At 48.2% G+C, this 25,185-nt stretch overlaps 1 protein-coding gene and 1 pseudogene across 1 annotated transcript in view; both read right to left on the bottom strand.

Moving 5' to 3' along the window:
* The window catches only part of sqor (sulfide quinone oxidoreductase), a 47,298-nt gene extending 24,038 nt beyond the window's left edge, over positions 1-23,260 (bottom strand). Inside the window, exon 1 of the mRNA XM_043674560.2 lies at positions 22,412-23,260. The gene's annotated coding sequence lies outside the window, so the exon portion shown is untranslated. The remainder of the gene's footprint in view (positions 1-22,411) is intronic.
* On the bottom strand, positions 13,483-13,651 carry LOC122539606 (U2 spliceosomal RNA; annotated as a pseudogene).
* Positions 23,261-25,185: the final 1,925 nt, after the last annotated feature.

Raw genomic sequence — 25,185 nt, 5'->3', positions numbered from 1 at the left:
ACACTTTCAGGCAGCACATTCCAGATTATAATTTCATAGAATACCTACAGTGTGGAAAGAGGCCATTCAGCCCATTGAGTGTGCACTGACTCTCCGAAAAGCAACCCATCCATACTCAGCCCCCAACCCTATCCCTGTAACCCTGCATTTCCCATGACTAATCTACTAAGTCTGCACTTCCCTGGACACTATGAGAATTTAACATGGCCAATCCACCCTAACCTGCACATCTTTGGTTTTGGGGGGGGGGGGGGGAATGTGGAGCACCCGGAGGAAATCCACGCAGACACGGGGAGAATGTGCAAACTCCACACAGATAGTCACCTGATAGTGGAATCAAACCTGGGTCCGTGGCACTGAAGCAGCTAACCATTGAGTCTCCGTGCCTACTTACATGAAAATAAACTTCTCATTTCAAATCTGGCTGTTAATTTCCAAAAATCTCTGACCCTTATATCATTAGAACAATTTCTACCCTACTTATTTCCTTGGTTAAAAAAGACCTTCATAATTCTGAACACTTCTGTGAAATTCACCTTCCCTGCTCTAAGCAGAAGAATCCCAGCTTCTCAAGTCTCCTCATTGAGTTGAAGTTCTTCATCCCGAGGACAATTTCTGTAAATTGCATCAGCAGCTTCTCAAAGCTCATGACATACCTTCGACTGTGATAACCAGGGAGGAACAGAATACTCCAGGTGAGTATGACTTGTGTTTATAAAGGCTTAGCAAACTTTCTTGTTGTCATAGCTGAAAATGTGTTGCTGGAACAGTGCAGGTCAGGCAGCATCCAGGGAACAGGAGAATCGACATTTCGGGCATAAGCCCTTCTTCAGGCTTATGCCCGAAACGTAGATTCTCCTGTTCCTTGGATGCTGCCTGACCTGCACTGTTCCAGCAACACATTTTCAGCTCTGATCTCCAGCATCTGCAGACCTCACTTTCTCCTTTCTTATTGTCATACTCTGTCTTTTTATTAACATGGAATCACTGGTTTTAACAGCATTCCCCGATAGACCTTTGCCCAAGACACTCACTTTGAACTGTGCCAATGAGCTGACACTCCTCTCCTCAATCCTGTCAAGATGCATCACTTCCAACAAATCACCCGAACACTCCAATTAGGCTGTTGGCTAATCACTTCCTCAGGCAAAACAAAGTTCATTTGAAGCACTGAATACACTTTCATAGAGTCGTAGAGATGTACAGCATGGAAACAGACCCTTCGTTTCAACTTGTCCATGTCAACCAGATTTCCTAACTTAATCTAGTCCCATTTGCTAGCACTTCGCCCATATCCCTCTAAACCCTTCATACTAATGTACCCAGCTAGTTGTCTTTTAAATGTTGTAGTTGTACCAGCCTCTACCACTTCTTCTGGCAGCTCATTCCATACCCGTACCATCCTCTGTGAAAAAGTTACCCCTTAGGTCCCTTTTATATCTTGCCCCTCTCACCCTGAACCTCTGCCCTCTAGTTCTGGACTTCCCCAACCCAGGGAAAAGACCATGTCTGTCTATCTTATTCATGCCTCTCATGATTTGATAAACCTTTATGAGGTCACCCTTCAGCCTCCAATGCTCCAGGGAAAACAGCCCTAGCCTATTCAATCTCTCCCTATAGCTCAAATCCTCCAACCCTGGCAACATCCTTGTAAATCTTTGCTGAACCCTCTCAAGTTTCACAACATCCTTCAATAGGAAGACCACCAGAATTACACGCGATATTTCAAAAGTGGCCTAACTATTGTCCTGCACAGCCACATGACCTATACTCAATGCTCTGACCAATAAAGAAGCACATCAAACGTCGTCTTCACTATCCTCATTCCCTGCGACTCTACTTTCAAGGAGCTATGAACCTGCACTCCAAGGTCTTTTTTTTTATTTCAAAAATATACTTTATTCATATATATTTAATCTATACAATTGGACATGTCATCATTCTGTAAACATTCCATTTCTTTGCGTATCGAAACAGAGTGATCATTTCTATTCACAGGTTGGTGCGATTACACTGAGCTGAGGCGCCAGCAGAGCCCAAATGACTGCGAGGGGCCCCTGTTCTTCTTAGGCAGGCAGATGTTAGACGGTGGTCTTTCCCAACCGCGCCTTGGCGGCAGCTGCCCCAAGCTTCAGCGCGTCCCTCAACACGTAGTCCTGGACCTTGGAATGTGCCAGTCTGCAACACTCAGTCGGGGTCAACTCCTTCAGCTGGAAGATCAACAGGTTTCGGACCACCCAGAGAGCGTCCTTCACCGAGTTGATGATCCTCCAGGCACAGTTGATGTTCGTCTCTGTGTGCGTCCCGGGGAACAGGCTGTAGAGCACCACTGCTCTACAAACACCACTGCATTCCTCTCCAGACTTCCTCTGCATGGGCACATTCCAGAAGGAGGTGTGTGACAGTCTCGTCCCCCCCACAGCCGCTTCAAGGGCAGCTTGCGGTGCGGCAGAGAGTCCGGGCGTGCATAAATGATCTCACAGGCAGAGCCCTTCTCACCACCAGCCAAGCCATGTCTTGGTGCTTGTTGGAAAGTTCTGGCGATGAGGCATTCTGCCAAATGACTTTGACAGTCTGCTCAGGGAACCGCTCGATAGGATCCGCCCTCTCCTTTTCCCGAAGGGTCTCAAGGACACTACGTGCTGACCACTTCCTGATGGACTTGTGGTCAAAGGTGTTTTTCTTCATAAATTTCTCCACGAAGGACAGATGGTACGGAACGGTCCAACTACTCGGAGCGTTCCGCGGCAGCAAGGCCAGGCCCATCCTTCGCAACACCGGGGACAGGTAGAACCTCAGTACGTAGTGACACTTGGTGTTTGCGTACCGGGGATCCACGCCCAGCTTGATGCAGCCACACACAAAGGTGGCCATCAGGGTGAGGGTTGCATTGGGTGTGTTTTTTCCCCCATTGCACCGGTCTTTGTACATTACATCTCTTCGGACCCGGTCCATCTTTGATCTCCACACGAAGTGGAAGATGGCCCGGGTGACTGCGGCGGCACAGGTTCTGGGGATAGGCCAGACCTGTGCCACGTATAACAATACTGAGAGTACCTCACACCTGATGACCAGGTTCTTACCCGCGATGGAGAGCGACCGTTGCTCCCATCTGCCCAGTTTCTGTCTCACCTTCCTGATCCGCTCCTCCCAGGTCTTGGTGCACGCCCCAGCCCCCCCGAACCAAATACCCAGCACCTTCAGGTGGTCAGTCCTGACGGTGAAGGGGATAGAAGATTGGTCGGCCCAGTTCCCGAAAAGCATGGCTTCGCTCTTGCCTCGGTTTACCTTGGCCCCCGAGGCCCGTTCGAACTGGTCACAGATGCACATGAGTCTGTGCACGGACAGCGGATCCGAGCAGAAAACGGCGCGTCATCCATGTACAGGGAGGCCTTAACCTGCAGACCCCCGCTGCCAGGAATAGTCACCCCTCTCAGGCTCGCATCCTTCTTGATGGACTCGGCAAATGGCTCTATGCAACACACAAACAAGGCAGGAGAGAGAGGGCAGCCCTGCCTGACTCCAGATCTGACTGGGAAGCTATCTGATTCCCACCCATTGATTGAAACTGCACTGACAATGTTGGTGTAGAGCAGTCTGATCCAATTAGCGATTCCCTCCCCGAAGCCCATCTTGGAGAGGACATCCCACATATATGTATGCGATATCCTGTCAAAGACTTTCTCCTGGTCCAGGCTGATGAGGCAGGTGTCCACCCCCCTGTCCTGCACGTAGGCGATCGTATCTCTGAGGAGTGCGAGACTCTCAGCGATCTTCCTGCCTGGTACAGCACAGGATTGGTCAGGGTGAATCACCGATCCCAGAGCAGACCTGACCCAGTTGGCGATGACCTTTGACAAGATTTTGTAGTCTGTGTTTAACAGTGAGATCGGTCTCCAATTTCTAATTTCTTCCCTCTCCCCCTTCTGCTTGTAGATGAGGGTGATGATGCCTTTCCTCATGGATTCACTCATGGTACCTGTCCGAAGCATACTGACATACACCTCCAGCAGGTCCCAACCAATCAAGTCCCAAAGAGCAGAATAGAGCTCGACTGGTAAGCCGTCGCTTCCGGGAGTTTTATTCTTTTCGAAGGACTTGAGGGCCTTGGTCAGCTCATCCAGAGATAGCGGCTGGTCCAGCCTCTCTCATGTTCCGTCGTCTAGGACCTCCGTGATAGAGGACAGGAACGACTTGGAGGCCGCGTTGTCAGTTGGCTTCGAGTCATACAGACTGGCATAGAAGGATTTGCTGATCCTCATGATGTCAGCCTGAGATGACGTTAGCGAGCCATCTTCTTCCTTCAGGCTGCTGAGCACGGAGCTCTCTTTGTGCACCTTCTGGAAGAAGAAACGTGAGCACGCCTCGTCCTGCTCCACCGAGCGGACCCTGGACCGGAAGATTATCTTGGAGGCCTCCGAGGCAAAGAGCGAGGCTTGCTGGCCCTTCACCTCCTTGAGGTCCTCCGTGATATCCACCCCCATCGTCTGCAGCAGGAGCAGATTCTGCATACTTTCCTGGAGCTGGGACAGTTTTCCCCGTCTCTCTCTCACCTCCTGAACACCTTTGAGGATGAAGAACCTCTTGATGTTCCCTTTTACTGTTTCCCACCAGTCCGCTGGAGACTCGAAGAGGGGCTTCACGGTTCTCCAACCTGCGTAATCCCTCTTGAGCTCCTCGATGTTTCCCGGGGTCAACAGCTTGAGTTCAGTTTCCACGTTCCCTTACCAGCCCGCTGCTCGTCCTGTAGGTGACAGTCGGCCAGCAGGAGGCAGTGGTCAGAGAAGAACACCGGCTTGACGGCGGTGGATCTGACCGAGAGCATTCGGGACACAAACAGGTAATCTATCCTTGAGCGGATAGACCCGTCTGCCCGTGACCAGGTGTATCTACGCTGCGCTCCGTCTGCAGGGGTGCTGAAGACGTCGTGCAGCTTGGCGTCTTTGACCGTGTCCATCAGGGCTCTGGACGTGGCGTCCAGTTTACTGTCCCCCCCGCCGGATCGTCCATCTGCATCAATGATGCAGTTGAAGTCTCCGGCCAGAATGACCGGCCTGGATGTAGCCAGCAACAGTGGAAGCTGTTGCAGGACGGCCAACCGTTCCCTCTTACCCGCTGGGGCGTACACATTGATTAGTCTCACGGGAGTGTTTCTGTAGGTCACATCAGCAACGAGGAGGCGCCCGCCCACACTGACGGCCCATGGGCCCACAAGCTCGACCATCTCCTGTAACTGCTGAGGTGTGGTATCCCACACTCCTGCAGAAACAGGACATCAGCTTTCACGTTGGCCAGGAAGGCCATTGTTGAAACACATCGTGCAGCAGATTTTATGCTGCGCACATTAATAGTTGCAATTTTAAACCCCATTTTGTTAACAGGTTGTAAGGTTACCCATGTCCGATTGTCGCTGGTCCTGCCCCTCTGGGATAGCTGTCTGCATCCCCGTGCAGTACGCAAACTGCTGGACCCTCGCTGGGCTGAGGTAGCTGTCCAGTTCCTCACTCGGCCCATTTGCCCGCTTCGGTGTCATCGGGCCGAGACCAGGGTCCACGCTGTCGGTTTCTATATCTGACAGCGGGGCTGTCAGAGGGTCGCTGCTCCCAGTGACCTGGAGCTATGGGGCGGTGGGACCCTCCTGGCTTTCACCTGGTGGGGGGTGGTGGTTTCCCATTTCCTCAGGAGGCTCGTCCCTTGGTTGGCAGTTGCTGCTCTCCTTTCTCCTCGCAGCGCTCTGCCTCTTCTTTTGGTGACGACCCTCCTTACGTCCGTCCTCACCCTCCGAAGAGCTGTCCGTGTCTTCCACCTGCAGCTGCCTTTTCCCCTTTTTCTGGGAGGTCTTGGTGACCGGGTGGGTTTTCCTCTTCCTCTTTTGCACCACGGTCCATTCCTCTGCCTCCTTCTTTCCCTTCTCCGCCTCCTCCTCCTGTCCTGTCGGAGCTTCGCTCGGCAGCTGTACCTCTCCGGTAGCTGTCATCTGCTCTGCTCCGGCCTGTCCTTCCTGTTGCATGACCCCTGACACCATTCCCTTGCCGGTTTGCGGTGCCTTGCCGTCCTTTTGTGGCCCGCCTCCGGCCATCTGCGTGTAGGTGGCGGCCCCTCGTCTTGGGCAGGCCCTGTACACGTGGCCCGCCTCCCCACACAGATTGCAGTTCTTTTCCTCCTTGCACTCTTTGGTCGGGTGGCCCTCCTTCTTGCAATTCTGACAGATCGTGACCTTGCAGTCCGCCGCCATGTGGCCTGACCTCCCACAGGTTTGGCACACTTTTGGCTGCCCTGCATAAGTCAGGTACCCTCTGCTCCCTCCGATAGCAAAGCTGGAGGGTGGGTGGAGAATATTCCTGCTGGCATCCACCCTCAGGGTTACCTTGACCTGTCGTTTGCTGGTCCAGATCCCGAAAGGGTCAACCACATCGGTGCTTTGACCCTCGACCTGCACATATCTTCCCAGGAATGTCAGGACATCAGTTGCTGGCACGTAGGGGTTGTACATGTGGATTGTAACAACCCGGCTCCTCTGTGCAGGAAGCACACACAACGGGACCACCGACAAGATGGAGAACAGCGGCTCCCCTTCCTTTTCTTTGAAGACCTTCAGGAGCTGCTCACATTGCTTCACCTCCTGAAGGTGATGTCGAAGTAGCCTGCCCCAGGGAAATCCTGCAGGCAGTACACGTCTGCTGCGGCGAATCCACAGCACTCGAACAACACCTTCTTGACGAACACCGTCCGATCGACTGGTGTACGCTCCTCCACCTTCTTGACAGATACCCGGACGGTGTTTCAAACCCCCTGCCCAGGGCTGAGCGTAGCTGTTGAGGCCATAGCTCTGAGGTTGGCTGGTCCCTGAATTGGCGTTAGGCCGACTCTACTTTCAAGGAGCTATGAACCTGCACTCCAAGGTCTCTTTGTTCAGCAACACTCCCTAGGACCTTACCATTAAGGTGTATAAGTCCTGCTAAGATTTGCTTTCCCAAAATGCAGCACCACACATTTATCTAAATTAAACTCCATTTGCCACTTCTCAGTCCATTGGCCCATCTGGTCCAGATCCTGTTGTAATCTGAGGTAACCCACTTTGCTGTCCACTACACCTCCAATTTTGGTGTCATCTGCAAACTTACTAACTATACCTCTTATGCTCACATTCAAATCATTTATATAAATGACAAAAAGTAGAGGACCCAGCACCAATCCTTGCAGCACTCCACTGGTCACAGGCCTCCAGTTTGAAAATCAACCCTCCGCCACCACCCTCTGTCTTCTACCTTTGAGCCAGTTCTGTATCCAAATGGCTAGTTCCCCCAGTATTCCATGAGATCTAACCTTGCTAGACAATCTCTCATGAGGAACCTTGTCGAATGCCTTACTGAAGTCCATAAATATCACGTCCACCGGTCTGCGCTCATGAATCCTCTTCATTATTTCTTCAAAAAACTCAATCAAGTTAGTGAAACATGATTTGCCATACACAAAGCCATGATTACTATTTCTAATCAGTCCCTGCCTTTCCAAATACATGTAAATCCTGTCCCTCAGGATTCCCACCACTTGCCCACCACCGTTGTCAGGCTCACTGGTCTATAATTCCCTGGCTTGTCCTTACCACCTTTCTTAAACAGTGGCACCACATTAACCAACCTCCAGTCTTCCAACACCTCACCTGTGACTACCAATAATCCAAATATCTCAACAAAGGGCCCAGCAATCACTTCCCTAGCTTCACAGAGTTCTAGGGTTCACCTGATCAGGCCTTGGGATTTATCCACTTTTACGCGTTTCAAGACATATAACTCCACTGTCATCTAGACATTTTTCAAGATGTCACTATCTACACCTCCACATTCTATATCTTCCATGCCCTTTTCCATTATGCAAGACTCATTTACTATGTCCCCCATCTCCTGCAGCTCCACACAAAAGGCCACTTTGCTGATCTGATCTCTCCCTAGTTACCCTTTTGTCCTTATTGCATTTGTAAAAACCCTTTGGATTCTCCTTAACTCTTCATGTCTGCTCTTTGCCCTCCTGATTTCCCCCTTAAGTATACTCCTACTCCTTTATACTGTTCTAAGGATTCACTCGATCTATCCTGTCTATACCTGACATAGGATTCCTTCTTTTTCTTAACCAAAGCCTCAACTTCTCTAGCCATCCAGCATTCCTGATATCTACCAGCCTTTCCTTTCACCCCGACAGGAATATACTTTCTCTGGATTCTTGTTATCTCATCTCTGAAGGTTTCACATTTTCCAACTGTCCCTTTACCTGCGAACATCTGCCTCCAATCAGTTTTTAAAAGTTCTTGCCTAACACCATCAAAATTAGCCTTTCTCCAATTTAGAACTTCAACTTTTAGATCTGGTCTATCTTTTTCCATCACTATTTTAAAAACTAATAGAATTATGGTCACTGGCCCCAAAGTGCTCTCCCACTAACACCTCAGTCACCTGTCCTGCCTTATTTCCCAAGAGTCAGTCAAGTTTTGCACCTTCTCTAGTAGGTACATCCACATACAGAAAATTGTCTTGTACACACTTAATGAATTCCTCTCCATCTAAAGCCTTAACACTATGGCAGTCCCAGTCTATGTTTGGAAAGTTAAAATCCCCTACCATAACCACCCTATTATTGTTACAGATAACTGAAATCTCCTTACAAATTAGTTTCTCAGTTTCCTGCTGACTATTCTGTGGTCTATAATACAAACCCAATAAGGTGCTCATTCTTTTCTTATTTCTGAATACTTCCCTGGATGTATTCCTAGATATATCCTCCCTCAGCACAGCTGTAATGCTATCCCTTATCAAAAATGCCACTTCCCCTTCTCTCTTGCCTCCCTTTCTGTCCTTCCTGTAGCAATTGTATCCTGGAACATTAAGCTGCCAGTCCTGTCCATCCCTGAGCCACGTTTCTGTAATTGCTATGATATCCCAGTCCCATGTTCTTAATCACGCCCGGAGTACATCTGCCTTCCCTGTTGGGCCTCTTGCATGGAAATAGTTTAATTTATCAGTCCTACCTTGTTCTCTGCTTTGTTGCTGCCTGACTGTTTGACTTGCTCCCTTTCCCAACTGTAGCAGTCTCAGACTAATCACTTTCCTCACTATTTCTCTGCACTCGCCCTTCCCTCCACCAAACCCACCCCACCTTACTAGTTTCAATCCTCCCAAGCAGCTCTAGCAGATCTCCCTGCCAGTGTATTAGTTCTCTTACAATTCAGGTGCAATCCATCCTTCTTGTACAAATGTAAGATTTGCTGCTATGGTATTTTAGAACTTCTAAGCAACTTGTTTACAGTAAGTTGAACCAATTTTTTGAAGTAATTTAATTTTATGGTTTTTACCATCAAAATGTTTTCACAAACAGAGACATGGAACACAAACAATAAAGTTATAGGAATATTACCAGCTTACACTTGCTGCTCAAACATACTTCAAATCTCTCAAAGGAAAACAGTTTGAATATCTGTTTACTGGATTATCAACCACAGAGTTCCAAAAGCAGTCAATTCTAGAACTTGAAGATATGATTATGAATCACAGTGAGTGTACATAAGCTTACCAGTGACAGTGCAGGATGCAACATTAACAAACACAGTGACTGCAAAACAGACAATCAAACTGTGGCAGATGCTGGAGATCTGTTGGGGGTGTGTGCGTGCATGTGGGTGTCTTAACATTTCAAGTTCATAACCTCTCATCCAAACTTGTCAAGTTAATAACTTTTCTAATGAATGTTTCTCTCCCTCCAGGCTCTGCTTTTCCTGCTGTGCATTGGCAGTATTTTCTGTTTAAATCAGATCTAGCAACTCAAGACTGGGCAGCCATGAGGTGCTGTGGGCTCTCAGCAGTAAAGCAATCTCATTGTCCAGCATATCCTTCACTCTGCAACTACCTTCAAGCCAGGGGATTGGCGCTGGTTCAATGGATGCTGCTGGAAGGTATGTGGTAGCAGATGAATCCATAAACGAGGTGTGAAGCTGGGGAAACTACCAGACAGCAAGTGATAGACGAATCTAAGCGATTCCATAACCAACAGATCAAATTTAAGTTCAGTCTGACATCCAGCTGTGAATGCTGGCAGACAAATACATAAATCACTGGAGAAGTAAGCTCCATGAATATCCCCAACTTTAACCGACTAAGATACTGCAACGAGTAACAACTCCTGATTCCACGAAACCTGTCCACCATCCACAAAGCACAAGTCAGGAGTGTGATGGAATACTCCCCACTTGCCCTCGATGGGTGCAGCTCCAACAACACTCAAGCAGCTTGACATCCAGGGCAAAGCAGCCCACTTGATTGGCATCACCTCCACAAACATTCACTGTCTCCACCATAAGTATGTACCATCTACAAAATGCACTTGAGAAATTCATCAAGGTTCCTTACACAGTACTTACGAAAGCCATGACCACCTCCATCTAGAAGGACAAAGGCTGCAGATACATGGGAACACTGCCACCTGCAAGTTCCTCTCCATGCCACTCATCATCCTGACATCCCATGTATGAATAGATGTACAGCACAGACACAGATCCTTTGGTCCAATTCGCCGATGTCGACCTGATATCCTACAATAGTCTAGTCCTGTTCACCAACTTTTGGCCCAAATCCCTTTAAACCTTCCTATTCATACACCTAACCAGATGTCTTTTAAATGTTGTAATTGCACCAGCCTCCTCCACCACTTCTTCTGGCAGCTCATTCTGTAAAAGCACCACACTCTGCGTGAAAAGATTGCCCCTTAGGTCCCTTTTAAAGCTTTCTTCTCTCACCTTAAACTCTTTCCAAAGTGGGAAAATGGAGGACTGGGAAGCTTTTAAAGAACAACAGAGGATTACTAAGAAGGAAATAAGCAGAGAAAAAATGAGGTACAAAGGTAAAACTAGCCAAAAATATAAAGGAGGATAGTGAAAGCTTTTTTAGGTATGTGAAAGGCAAAAAAATGGTTAAGACTAACCATTTGAAGACAGAAACAGGGGAATATATTATGGGGAACAAAAATGGCAGAAGAATTGAATTGGTACTTCAGATCTGTGTTCACTGGGGAAGACACAAGCAATCTCCCTGAGGTAACAGTGGCTGAAGGACCTGAACTTAAGGGAATTTATATTTGCCAGAATTGGTGTTGGAGAGACTGTTAGGTCTGAAGATTGATAAGTCCCCAGGGCCTGATGGTCTATATCCCAGGTTACTGAAGGAGGTGGCTCGAGAAATCGTGGATGCGTTGGTGATTTATTTTCCAGAGTTCAATAGATTCGGGATCAGTTCCTGCGGATTGGAGGGTGGCTAATGTTATACCACTTTTTAAGAAAGGTGGGAGAGAGAAAGCAGGAAATTATAGACCAGCTAGTCTGACCTCAGTGGTGGGAAAGATGCTGGAGTCTATTATAAAGGATGAAATTACGACACATCTGGATAGTAGTAACAGGCTGGGTCAGAGTCAGCATGGATTTATGAAGGGGAAATCATGCTTGACTAATCTTCTGGAGTTTTTTTGGGGATGTAACTCTGAAGATGGACGAGGGAGATCCAGTAGATGTTGTGTACCTGGACTTTCAGAAAGCTTTTGATAAAGTCCCACATAGGAGGTTAGTGAGCAAAATTAGGGCTCATGGTATTGGGGGCAAAGTACTAACTTGGATTGAAAGTTGGTTGGCTGATAGGAAACAAAGAGTAGTGATAAACGGCTCCATTTCGGAATGGCAGGCAGTGACCAGTGGGGTACCGCAGGGATCAGTGCTGGGACCGCAGCTTTTTACAATATATATTAATGATATAGAAGATGGTATTAGTAATAACATTAGCAAATTTGCTGATGATACTAAGCTGGGTGGCAGGGTGAAATGTGAGGAGGATGTTAGAAGATTACAGGGTGACCTGGACAGGTTGGGTGAGTGGTCAGATGCATGGCAGATGCAGTTTAATGTGGATAAATGTATGGTTATCCACTTTGGTGACAAGAACAGGAAGGCAGATTACACCTAAATGGAATCAATTTAGGTAAAGGGGCAGTACAAAGAGATCTGGGTGTTCTTGTACACCAGTCAATGAAGGTAAGCATGCAGGTACAGCAGGTAGTGAAGATGGCTAATAGCATGCTGGCCTTCAGAACAAGAGGGATTGAGTATAGAAGCAAAGAGGTTCTTCTGCAGCTGTACAGGGCCCTGGTGAGACCACACCTGGAGTACTGTGTGCAGTTCTGGTCTCCAAATTTGAGGAAAGACATTCTGGCTATTGAGGGAGTGCAGCGTAGGTTCACGAGGTCAATTCCTGGAATGGCGGGACTACCTTACGCGACTGGACTTGAATACCCTTGAGTTTAGAAGACTGAGAGGGGATATGATTGAGACATATAAGATTATTAAAGGATCGGACACTCTGGCAGCAGGAAACATGTTTCCGCTGATGGGCGAGTCCCGAACCAGAGGATGCAGCTTAAAAGTACGGGGTAGACCATTTAGGACAGAGATGAGGAGTAACTTCTTCACCCAGAGAGTGGTGGCTGTGTGGAATGCTCTGCCCCAGAGGGCAGTGGAGGCCCAGTCTCTGGATTCATTTAAGAAAGAGTGGATAGACCTCTCAAGGATGTGGAATCAAGGGTTATGGAGATTAGGCAGGAACAGGATACTGATTGAGGATGATCAGCCATGATCATATTGAATAGTGGTGCAGGCTCGAACGGCAGAATGGCCTACTCCTGCACCTATTGTCTACTCATTTAGAAATGATTGAGCATCAAAACGTGCAGTGGTAGACATTACGAATATGAAGCAGCAGTGTGTGTGTCAGTGAGTCCTAGGACCGAATATTTCTGTATTAATTTCAGGGTGATATCACATTTACCCATTCCACACTCAAACTGTACACTGCTCCCACTGTGAGAATTGCACTTTCCTCCCAATCCACTCAGTCTAATTAATTTTACCAACTCCAGTTACACAGAGTACTTGGTGCGTCATGCAACTATCAGAGTGCATTCAGGTTCGGAAGTCAGGCAGTCATAATCTAGGTAACCTTCAGACTGTAGCCATTCCACAGCAAGAGAATAACATTCTCACCTGCAACATTGGCTAACACCTTGGTGCTGGCTATTGCTCCAGGACTTAGGCTCCTTCCCATGGCTCAGAGGATTGGACAGTGCCCATGCCAGTTATTGAGATTAAAGATGGGACTCACTGAAATTTAAATGGCTGCATTTTTCTGAAACATTGACACTCCCAGATATAGCGCAGAACAGCCAGATGTGGAATAGTATTCTTTCCACATTGCCCAATGACTTGCATTGATATAGTTCCTTTAGGATAGAAAACGTTCCAAGGCACAAGGCAAAGTTGGAGTAAAAGGGATGAAAGAATGAATATTGAACCACTGTCAGAGATGTGACCAAAAACTGAAATCAAAGCCATGTTTATGAAGGAGTTTTTAAAGGTGGTTATGAGAGTTAGTTCAGAGAGAAATGGCCAAGGGTCAAATTTCTGGAAACTTAATTGTTCTGCTGTTTTTTCCAGCCTCAGCCCTTTGAGATTCCAATCAAAAGGAAGTCTATAAAACTATGAGAGATGGATAGGGTGGATATTCGGATATTAAAACTGACAAGAACAGAACTACACATGATCTTAGCCAAAAGGCCGAGAAGAGTCTATTTCACAGGATGGAAATGCCAAATACTAGGGGGGGGGCATTGGTTCGAGGTGAGAAGGAGGTGAGCGATGGAAGTTTTGTTTTAAACACAGAGGGTGGTAAATGCCTGCAACATGCTGCCAGGGAAGGTGGTAAAGCAGATAAAGTAGCAATATTTAAGTGGCATTTAGACAGAGACATGAATAGGCAGAGGACAGAGGATACAGGCGGGATTAGTTTAGAATAGCATCATGGTCAGCACAGATATTGCGGGCCAAAGGGCCTGGTCCCGATGCTGTACTGTTCTAATACTCTACGAACTGCCTGTTTGAATTGCCACTATCTTTACTCACATGGCAATCCTCTGGAGACAGCACTGTGAATGACAAGCAACACGTTCCAGCTCACTGCAGATTCATTTTCAGAAATTAGCTTGGAGGTGTTGTGTCTAGTTTCTTCAGTTCAGCTCGGCATAGTTTCCAGACAGTCCGATTAAAAGCTGGAATTGTCAGCAAGGATGCTGCCAGGGTTGGAGGGTTTGAGCTATTCTGAGAGGCTGGATGGGCAGGGGCTGTCTTCAGAGTGTCAGGAGGTTTATAAAATCATGAGGGGCATGGATAAAGTAAATAGACTAGCTTTTTTCCCTGGGTTGGGGGAGTCCAGAATTAGAAGGCATAGGTTTAGGGTGAAAGGGGAAGATTTAGAAGGACCTAAGAGACAGCTTTTTCAGACAGAAGGTGGTGCATGTATGGAATGAGCTGCCAGATGTGGTGGACGAGGCTGGCACAATTACAATACGTAAAAGGCATTTGGATGAGTATATGAATAGGAAGGGTTTGGAGGGATATGGGCCAAGCGCTTACAGGTGGCATCTCCTACTTTTCAACTTCCTCCCTGAACTCCCTTTGCAGAATCTCATCTCTGTCTGCCAAGTCTATAGCATATGGGCCACAACTCCCTCTGCTTACCCTCCCTCTTTGAAATATCCTGTGCCTGTTCAGAGACATCCTTGACCCTGGGTTCATTCTGAAGTCTCATTTGCAGGCACAGAAATAACTATCTATGCCCCTGACTGTACAATCCCCATCACTACCACTTGCTGTACAATAGTGCCAGTTGTGCTACCACTGACCTGGCTGCTTGCCCTTGAGATTCCCCCTCGAAACCCTCCCATCTCCAGTATACCTGTTAAGGAGGGAAATGGCCACGGGGACTTCTGCACTGCCTGCCCACACTTATCTTTCTGTGGAGTCCTTACTGGTGGCGTGACCAGCTCACTAAACAAGCTATCCACGACTATTCTAGCCTCATGGATGTTCCATCGTGAGTCCATCCGTAACTCCAGGTACTTCATGTGGCAAATCAGGAACTGCAGCTGAACACATTTCACGTATACAAAGTCACTGTGAACACTGCAAGTGTCCCTGATTTTCCACTGTGGAGTATTCCACTGGGTCAGGTTCTAGTGCCTTTGAGAATCTTATTGACTAAATCAACTTTATCACCTACAGACAATAATGTAGGAACAGCTTACACAACCTTACCAACTCATCACCAAACTTAGTTCTCTCACCCCCCCCATTCCTAGCAGACTACAAGTATTTTATCTCTCCCCAAACTGAACCCGTTCCTCAGGTATTTATCCTGTGTTCACCCCCAGGGTCACTCTGACTGACCCCACTCCTCAGGTATTTATTCTGCTGTTCACCCACGGGTTCACTGTGTTGGTGCTCCTGTCACTGCTCAGACTGACCCAGGTTATGCAACATTTTGCTAGTAGTCCTCCATGTTACTGCACACAATTGAGTGTTTTATTTTTATGCACCTTGTGGCTTCTATATTTACTAGGATCTCTTTACTGTTAGAACGAGATAAACATCTCCCAGGATCTAGCTCACCATAAACTGCTGCACCTAAACTACAAACAGAACCCAATTGATTATTCTCAAATCAAGGCCACACATCACCTTGACATTGCCAACAAATGGAGATTTAGGAGAACATGTCACCAAATCCTGTTTCAAGCACCCTTTCAGTACAGTTGGTCCTCAACAATGAGAGCACCAAAATGTCAAAGAGTCTCTTTTTTTCCTTCCCATTTATTTCTCTGTTCACTGCCCCTGTATTTTGCTCCATTCTCTGTACTTATTCTGTGTTGCTTTATGCTTGGCCTTGTAGTGATCAGGCTATTGTTTAAACGCCCTTCCTTTGTGCAGGTTGGTTCTGAAGCAACTGCAAGTCCAACCTAGAGTTGAAGAAGTTAAGGATTAATATTAATAACACTGGAATCACATGGATTGACATATCTGAATTCGGTGGAACAGGGAATCAGAATACACAAGGTTTTTTGGGGGGGGGGGGGGGTGGTGGTTCCCAGAATTTCACATTTAAACTGCTCCACAGCAGTAGGAATGCAGCTCTTAAAGTCACTAATGACATTCTGCGCAACTGCGACAGAGTAAACTTTCTCTCCTCATCTTTCTCGACCCATCTGCCTTCGACAGGATTGACAACACCATCCTCCTCCAACACCTCTCCACTGTTGTCCAACTGGCAGGGACTGCTCTCACTCAGGTCCAGTTTAATTGTAGCCACAGAATGTCTTGCAATTACTTCTTTTTGTGCTCTTTCTCACCATTACCAATGATGGCCCTTGGGATGCATCCTTGACCCTTCCTGTTTATCAGCTACACACAGTCCCTCAAGAACTTTGTCAAAGGTGGAGTGTTGGTTTTCAAACAGACACTAACCCTACTCTGCTCGAGATAATCACCTCCTTCCACCAGCTCCAAATCAGCAGGTTGCTTATGGAGCATCCACAACCCAAAGAGCTGAAATTACCTCTTAATAAACCTTAGGAAGACTGGAACCAAATTTCAGTTCCTGCTCCAAAATCCGTCCCTTGGTCATACAGCCCTACGGCACAGAGACAAGCCTTTTGGCCCAAATGGGTCCAGGCCGACCCCATCCATGCTAACCCCATTTCCCTGCCCTTGGCCCATATCCTTCTAAACCCTTCCTATCCATATAATTGTCCAAATGCCTTTTAAATACTGTTAATGTACCTGCCTCAACCACTTCTACTGGCAGCTCATCTCATATGCATACCACCCACTGTGTAAATAAGTTACCCCTCAGTTCCCTTTTATTCTTTCCCCTCTAACCTTAAACTGATGCTGTCTAGTCCTCGATTCCCCAACCCTCGGAGAAAGACTAAGTGTGTTCATTTTATCCTGAAGAAGGGCCTGTGCCCGAAACGTCGAATCTCCTGTTCCCTGGATGCTGCCTGACCTGCTGTGCTGTTCCAGCAATAAAGTTTCAACTTTGTGATCCAGCATCTGCAGACCTCACTTTCTCCCCATTTTATCCATGCCTCTCACGATCTTATACACTTATTTAAGATCCCCTCTCAGTATCCTACGCTCTAAAGAAAACAAAAGCCCTAGCTTGTCCAACCTCTACCTATAACTCAGACCCTTGAGTCCTGACAACATCCTTGTAAATGTTCTGGCAACAGTCTCAAGTTAAACCAGTCTCTTTACAACCTCAATGTCCCATTTCCCCCAGAGATAAAGCATCTGTCAGACCATCTACCATGAGGTTACACTGTTGTCTGTAAATTGTTATAAATTGGAAAAGTGTAATTTGTTTTTGAAAGAAGGGCCACTAGAAACAACCGAGAGCCAATGCCAATATGGTAAAGAAATATAAATAAGCTAATTTAGGATAAAGGAAGGAGAGTAAAGCTAATGTAACTGAAATAAGTTTAAGACTAAGACAACGCAGGGGAGCTCAGTCCTGGCTGTTGCACGGACTGCAGTATGTGGAAAATCTTTGACACTGCCAGCAGCCTGGATGACCGTTTCTGCAGGAAGTGCTGCAGGTTTAATTAGCTGGAGTGTCAGTTGAAGGCACAGCAGTGCACCCATGAGGCTCGGAGTTATGTGAAGAGCATGGTCATGCCACAGGTTAAGAAAGTGTAATCAGAAGGGAATGGGTGATCATCATGGGTAAAAAAGGAAGCAAGTATGTAGACAGGAAAGCCCTAGAGAACATCTCACTCAGGAAAAGATTGTGCGCGCTTTAACAGTGAGAGTGCAGTCACAGCACAGTTGGCGCAGGTAGGACCCCCCAGTGTTCCTATGGCAGCAGATGTGATTCCAGGACAGTGTATTACTTTCCTAGGGCCGGGCCCAGAACGTCACTGAATGGCTGCAGATCATTGTGGAGGGGACAGAGCAAACAGCCAGAGATTATAGTTCACATTAGGGCAACAACATAGCTTAAAAAAAATGTGGGATTTAGGGATCTAGGTAGCAGATTAAAAAGCAGGACCTTTAGGGATTTAATCTCTGCATTAGTCCCAGTGCTGTGGGCTAATGAGTATCAGAATAGACAAATATAAAGGATTACTGCATGGCTGAAGAGTTGCAGCAGGAAGGAGTGCTTTAGATTCCTGGATCACTGGTTTTGTTTCTGGGAAATAAGGGACATGTACAGATCCAATGGTGGCACCGAAACATGGGTTGGGGGAGGGGGGGCGCGGCATCTTGTTAGTGCAGGTTAGTGGGGTTTAAAGCAATTTGACAGGGGAATGGGATATGGAATGGAGATAGTGGGGGTTGCTGCACAGTCACATATAACAGAAGCAGCAAGCACATTCAGAAGGCAGGACAGAGTCAAGTTGAAACTTTATTGCTGGAACAGCACAGCAGGTCAGGCAGCATCCAGGGAACAGGAGATTCGACGTTTCGGGCACAGGCCCTTCTTCAGGAATGAGCAGAGAGTGTTCAGCAGGAGAAGATAAAAGGTAGGGAGGAGGGACTTGGAGGAGGGGCGTTGGAAATGTGATAGGTGGAAAGAGGTCAAGGTGAGGGTGATAGGTCGGAGTAGGATGGAGGCGGAGAGGTCAAGAAGAAGACTGCAGGTCAGGAAGGCGGTGCCGGGCTGGAGGGATTCGGCTGAGACAAGGTGGGGGGAGGGGAGATGAAGAAACTGGTGAAGTCCAAGTTCATCCCCTGTGGTTGGAGGGTTCCCAGTCGGAAGATAAGACGCTCCTCCTCCGACCGTCGCGTTGTTGTGGTTTGGCGGTGGATGAGTCCAATGACCTGCATATCCTCGGTGGAGTGGGAGGGGGAGTTGAAATGCTGTGCTACAGGGTGGTTGGGTTGGTTCGTCCGGGTGGCCCAGAGGTGCTCTCTGAATCGCTCCGCAAGTAGGCGGCCTGTCTCCCCAATATAGAGGAGGCCACACCGGCTGCAGCGGATGCAGTAGATGATGTGGGTGGAGGTGCAGGTGAATCTGTGGCGGATATGGAAGTTTCCTTTGGGGCCTTGGAGGGAGGTGAGGGGGGAGGTGTGGGCGCAAGTGTTGCACCTCCTGCGGTTGCAAGGGAAGGTGCCGGGAGTGGAGGTTGGGTCGGTGGGGGGTGTGGATCTGACAAGGGAGTCGCGGAGGGAGTGGTTTTTTAGATTAGATTAGATTACAGTGTAGAAACAGGCCCTTTGGCCCAACAAGTCCACACCGATCCGCCGAAGCGAAACCCACCCATACCCCTACATTTACCCTTTACCTAACACTACGGGCAATTTAGTATGGCCAATTCACCTGACCCTGCACATCTTTGTGACTGTGGGAGGAAACCGGAGCACCCGGAGGAAACCCACACAGACACGGGGAGAACGTGCAAACTCCACACAGTCAGTCACCTGAGGCGGGAATTGAACCCGGGTCTCTGGCGCTGTGAGGCAGCAGTGCTAACCACTGTGCCACCGTGCCGCCCACGGTGGTCTCTACGGAAAGCTGATAGGGGAGGGGAGGGAAATATATCCTTGGTGCTGGGGTCCGTTTGGAGGTGGCGGAAGTGACGGCGGATGATGCGCTGTACATGGAGATTGGTGGGGTGGTAGGTGAGGACCAGTGGGGTTCTGTCCTGGTGGCGGTTGGAGGGGCGGGGCTCAAGGGCGGAGGAGCGGGAAGTGGAGGAGATGCGGTGGAGGGCACCGTCGACCACGTCGGGGAGGAAATTGCGGTCCTTGAAGAAGGAGGCCATCTGTGTTGTACGTATTTTGAACTGGTCCTCCTGGGAGCAGATGCGGCGGAGACGAAGGAATTGGGAGAATGGGATGGCGTTTTTACAGGGGGCAGGATGGGAGGAGGTGTAGTCCAGGTAGCTGTGGGAGTCGGTTGGTTTGTAGTAGATGTCCGTGTTGATTCGGTCGCCTGAGATAGAAACAGAAAGGTCTAGGAAGGGGAGGGAGGAGTCCGAGACTGTCCAGGTGAATTTGAGGTCGGGGTGGAAGGTGTTAGTGTAGTGGATGAACTGTTCAACCTCCTCGTGGGAGCACGAGGTAGCGCCGATACAGTCATCAATGTAGCGAAGGAAAAGATGGGAGGTGGGGCCAGTGTAGTTGCGGAAGATGGATTGTTCCACATACCCTACGAAGAGGCAGGCATAGCTGGGGCCCATGCGGGTGCCCATGGCTACTCCTTTTGTTTGGAGAAAGTGGGAGGATTGGAAAGAAAAGTTGTTCAGGGTGAGGACCAGTTCGGTCAGTCGAAGGAGGGTGTCGGTGGAAGGGTACTGGGTGGTACGGCGGGAAAGGAAGAAGCGGAGTGCTTTGAGTCCTTCGTGATGGGGGATGGAGGTGTACAGAGACTGGATGTCCATGGTGAAGATGAGGCGTTGGGGACCGGGGAAGCGGAAATCCTGGAGGAGGTGGAGGGAGTGGGTGGTGTCACGAACGTAGGTGGGGAGTTCTTGGACTAATGGGAGTTCCTGTTCCCTGGATGCTGCCTGACCTGCTGTGCTGTTCCAGCAATAAAGTTTCAACTTTGATCTCCAGCATCTGCAGACCTCACTTTCTCCAGGACAGAGTCAAGTCACAAGGGATCATGGCAAGGCTGGAAGGAATTTATTTTAGTGCAAGGAGTCTTGTAAGGAAGGGAGAGGAGTGGAGGGTGCTGATTAACACAAGGGATGTGATATCATTGTAGTCATGGTGATATGGTTGAGGGAGGGACAGGACTGGGAGCTCAATATTCCAGGGTTTAGAATTTTTAGGCAAGACAGGGAGGGGTGCAGCATTATGGAGGTGGTGTTCAATATTGATCAAGGAGTCAATTACAGCAGTAAGGAGGGATGATATCTTAGAAGATTCCTCCACTGAAGCCACATCAGTAGAATTTAAAAACAATATAAGGGGGCAATCACATTTGTGGGGATGAAATTTAAAAACCCCCAGTTAGAAAGGGATATAAAGAGAGGTTTTTAGGTAAATCTTATGTGTAAAATTAATAGGGCTATAAAAGTAAGATATTTCAACTTTCCCAGTATTAACTGGGATAGACAGTGTTAAAGACTTAAAGGGGGCAGAACTGTATCCAGGAAAGCTTTTTTTAAGCCAGTTCATAGAAAGTCCTACAAGAGGGGGAATGGTGCTGAACCTAATTTTTGGTAAAGAATCCAGGCAAGTAACAGATGTGTCAGTGGGGGAGCATTCTGGTGACAAGGATCATAACTTGATGTGATTTAAGGTAATTATGAATAAAGACAAAGAAATAATGGTTCTAAATTGAGGAAAGGCTGATTTTAATAAGACAGGATCTGGCCAAAGTGGACTGAGCAGTATCTTGCAGAAAGACCCACAGCAGAGCAATGGGAGTCATTCAACAGGAGAACTGCGAATATGCAGGGCCACCACATTCCTACAAAAGGTGGAGATACGGGGGAACCAATAATTCCCAATTGGCCTGGAATGGCAAGGAACGTACAGCATTGAATAAGAAAAAATGAGGAAGCTTGTGGTAGACAGTGAAGGCTCAAAACAGCAGTAGCCACAGAACAGAAAGGACAAGGGGTTGTTTAAAAAAATTAAGAGAGCAAAGAAGGGCCAGAAAATACACTGATAACATTAAGAAAACTCCAAGTGTATTTTGTAAGTATATTAGGGACTAATATAATCAAGGCTGGGCCCTTTAGAGACCAAAGTGGCAATCTGTGTGTGGAGGCTATAAGACATAATTGAGGTTTTTAATTAGTACTTTACATCTGTATTCACTGTAGAAAAGGATGATGTAGATCCAGAAATCAGGGAGAAGGGCCATCATATCTGAATAAATTATCATTGAGAGGGAGGAGAGATTAGTGATTTTGGCAGGTTTGAAAGTGAATGAATCCCCAGACCCAGATGATATGTTTCTGAAGCTGCTGTGGGAAACAAGGGAGGAAACTGCAACTGCTCTGACATTAATTTTCAAATCCTCTCTGGCCACAGGAGTGCCAGAGACAAAAGCAAAACTCCAGATGCTAGAATCCAAGTGGACAACCAGGACCATAAGACATAGGAGCGGAAGTAAGGCCATTCGGCCCATCTAGTCCACTCTGCCATTTAATCATGGCTGATGGGCATTTCAATCCACCTACCTGCATTCTCCCCGTAGCCCTTAATTCCTTGTGACATCAAGAATTTATCAATCTCTGCCTTGAAGACATTTAGCGTCCCAGCCTCCACTGCACTCTGTGGCAATGAATTCCACAGGCCCACTACTCTCTGGCTGAAGAAATGTCTCCGCATTTCTGTTCTGAATTTACCCCCTCTAATTCCAAGGCTGTGTCCACGGGTCCTAGTCTCCTCACCTAACGGAAACAATTTCCTAGCGTCCACCCTTTCCAAGCCATGTATTATCTTGTAAGTTTCTATTAGACCTCCCCTTAATCTTCTAAACTCCAATAAATACAATCCCAGGATCCTCAGCCGTTCCTCATATGTTAGACCTACCATTCCAGGGATCATCCGTGTGAATCTCCGTTGGACACGCTCCAGTGCCAGTATGTCCTTCCTGAGGTGTGGGGACCAAAACTGGACACAGTACTCCAAATGGGGCCTAACCAGAGCTTTATAAAGTCTCATCCACGTGGACTTCATTAAGGCTTTTAATATGAGAGACACTGGCAAGAAGCTAAGAACTCATGGGATCCAGGGCAATTTGGCTAATTGGATCCATCACTGGTGTGGCAGGAATAGAGGGGTGATGATTGAAGGATGCTTCGCAACTGGGAGCCTGTGTCTAGTGGTATACCACAGTGTTTCGTGCTGCATCCTTTGCTGTTTGTTGTGTACATTAATGACCTAGACATGAATGTAGGTTTACCAGTAAGTTCTCAGATGACAAAAAAAATAGTGGTGGTGTTGTAAATAGCAAAGACAAAAAGTCTCAGACTTCAGGATGACATAGATAGGCCAGTCAGACAAGGTGCTGCATTTTGGGAAAGCAAATCTTAGCAGGACTTATGCACTTAATGGTAAGATCCTGGGGAAGTGCTGCTAAACAAAGACCTTGCAGTGCAGGTTCACAGCTCCTTGCAAGTAGAGTCACAGGTAGATAGGTCAGTGAAGAAGGCGTTTGGTATGCTTTCCTTTATTGGTCAGAGTATTGAGTACAGGAGTTGGGAGGTCATGTTGTGGCTGTACAGGGCATTGGTTAGGCCCTGTTGGAATATTGTGTGTAATTCTGGTCTCCTTCCTATCAGAAGGATGTTGTGAAATATGACAGGGTTCAGAAAAGATTTAAGGATGTTGCCAGAGTTTGAGCATTTCAGCTATAGGGAAGAGGTTGAATAGGCTAGGGCTGTTTTGCCTGGAGCATCGGAGGCTGAAGGGTGACCTTATCGAGGTTTATATATTCATGAGGGGCATGGATAGGATAAATAGGTAAAGCCTTTTCGCTGGGATAGGAAAGTCCAGGACTAGAGGGCATCAGTTTAGGGTGAGAGGGGAAAAGATATAAAAAAGACCCAAGGGCAACATTTTCATGCAGAGGATGGTACGTGTATGGAATGAGCTCCCAGAGAATGTGGTGGAGGCTGGTACAAGTGCAACATTTTAAAGGCATTTGGATGGGTATATGAATAGGAAGGGTTTGGAGGGATATGGGCCAGGTGGGACTAGATTGGGTTGGGATATCTGGTCGGCATGGACGTGTTGGACCGAAGGGTCTGTTTCCGTGCTGTGCATCTCTGTGGCTCTATGAAATAGACTGAACAGTGGTAAATGGACTTAATTCCTGAAAAGTGTGGAGTGATGCTTTTTGGGAGGACTAACAAGACAAAAAATTATTTAGCAGCAGGACAGCTTGGTAGCATGGTTGAATTGGATACTTGTCTTTATTAGTCAAGGTACTGAATGCAAAAGCAAGGTGGTTTTGATGAACTGTATGTGGCACTAGTTAGACCACAGCTGGAATTGAGAGAGATGTTTTGGCTGCCACACAATAGGAAGAATGCAACTGCACTAGAGATGGTGCAGAGGAGAATCAGGAGTAGGTTACCTACACTGGAGCAATTCAGTGATGAAGAGGTTAGTGAAGCATGGATTGTTTTCCTTAGAGCAGAGAAGGCTGAGGGAGGGGCAATCTATTGACACAGTAGATAAGGATCAACTTCTTAGTAGAGGGGTCATTAAACAGGGCACACACAAGGCTTTAGCTAAAGTGCTGGAAAATGGCATGACAATAAATGGGGTTTGGATGATCAGTACAGAAATGACAGGCTGAAGGTCCTCTCTCCTTGTTATAAAACCCTGTGACTCAGCACAAACTCAACACCACATAAGGTGATAACACAACCCAGAGCAAACCTGGCCGCCTCCTACCCGACCCGATCCAAACGCTTTCTATCCCCTCTCCCCCAACACCCCCACACCCTGACCACGCCCCCAACACCCCCACACCCTGACCACGCCCCCAACACCCCCCATACCCTGACCACGCCCCCAACACCCCCACACCCTGACCACGCCCCCAACACCCCCACACCCTGACCACGCCCCCAACACCCCCCATACCCTGACCACGCCCCCAACACCCCCACACCCTGACCACGCCCCCAACACCCCCCATACCCTGACCACGCCCCCAACACCCCCACACCCTGACCACGCCCCCAACACCCCCACACCCTGACCACGCCCCCAACACCCCCACACCCTGACCACGCCCCCAACACCCCCACACCCTGACCACGCCCCCAACACCCCCCATACCCTGACCACGCCCCCAACACCCCCACACCCTGACCACGCCCCCAACACCCCCCATACCCTGACCACGCCCCCAACACCCCCACACCCTGACCACGCCCCCAACACCCCCACACCCTGACCACGCCCCCAACACCCCCCATACCCTGACCACGCCCCCAACACCCCCACACCCTGACCACGCCCCCAACACCCCCCATACCCTGACCACGCCCCCAACACCCCCCATACCCTGACCACGCCCCCAACACCCCCACACTCCAAACCCTCAGCCCCCTACCCCAGACCCTCACCGCCAGTAACCCCACCCCTGACCCTGTGCCCGCTCCCCGGACTGACCCTGGAGGTAATCCCTCAGCCCCATCCTCTTAAAACCAGAATCACCCAAACTCTGAGAAAACAAAACCCTGGAGCCGCTGGGAATCGGAACTTAATAAAAACAGAATGTGCTGGAGATGGAGTAAACACTGACCCCGCAATGACCCCATCTCCCCAGCCGCGCCAACAACTTACTC

The sequence above is a fragment of the Chiloscyllium plagiosum genome, unplaced genomic scaffold (genome assembly GCF_037043375.1).
Source record: "Chiloscyllium plagiosum isolate Xiang-an unplaced genomic scaffold, Cpla_swu_hap1 HiC_scaffold_39, whole genome shotgun sequence".
In the NCBI taxonomy this organism is placed as follows: domain Eukaryota; kingdom Metazoa; phylum Chordata; class Chondrichthyes; order Orectolobiformes; family Hemiscylliidae; genus Chiloscyllium; species Chiloscyllium plagiosum.
Note: the sequence above shows the minus strand (reverse complement) of the source record. Positions and strands in the feature narration are given on the sequence as shown.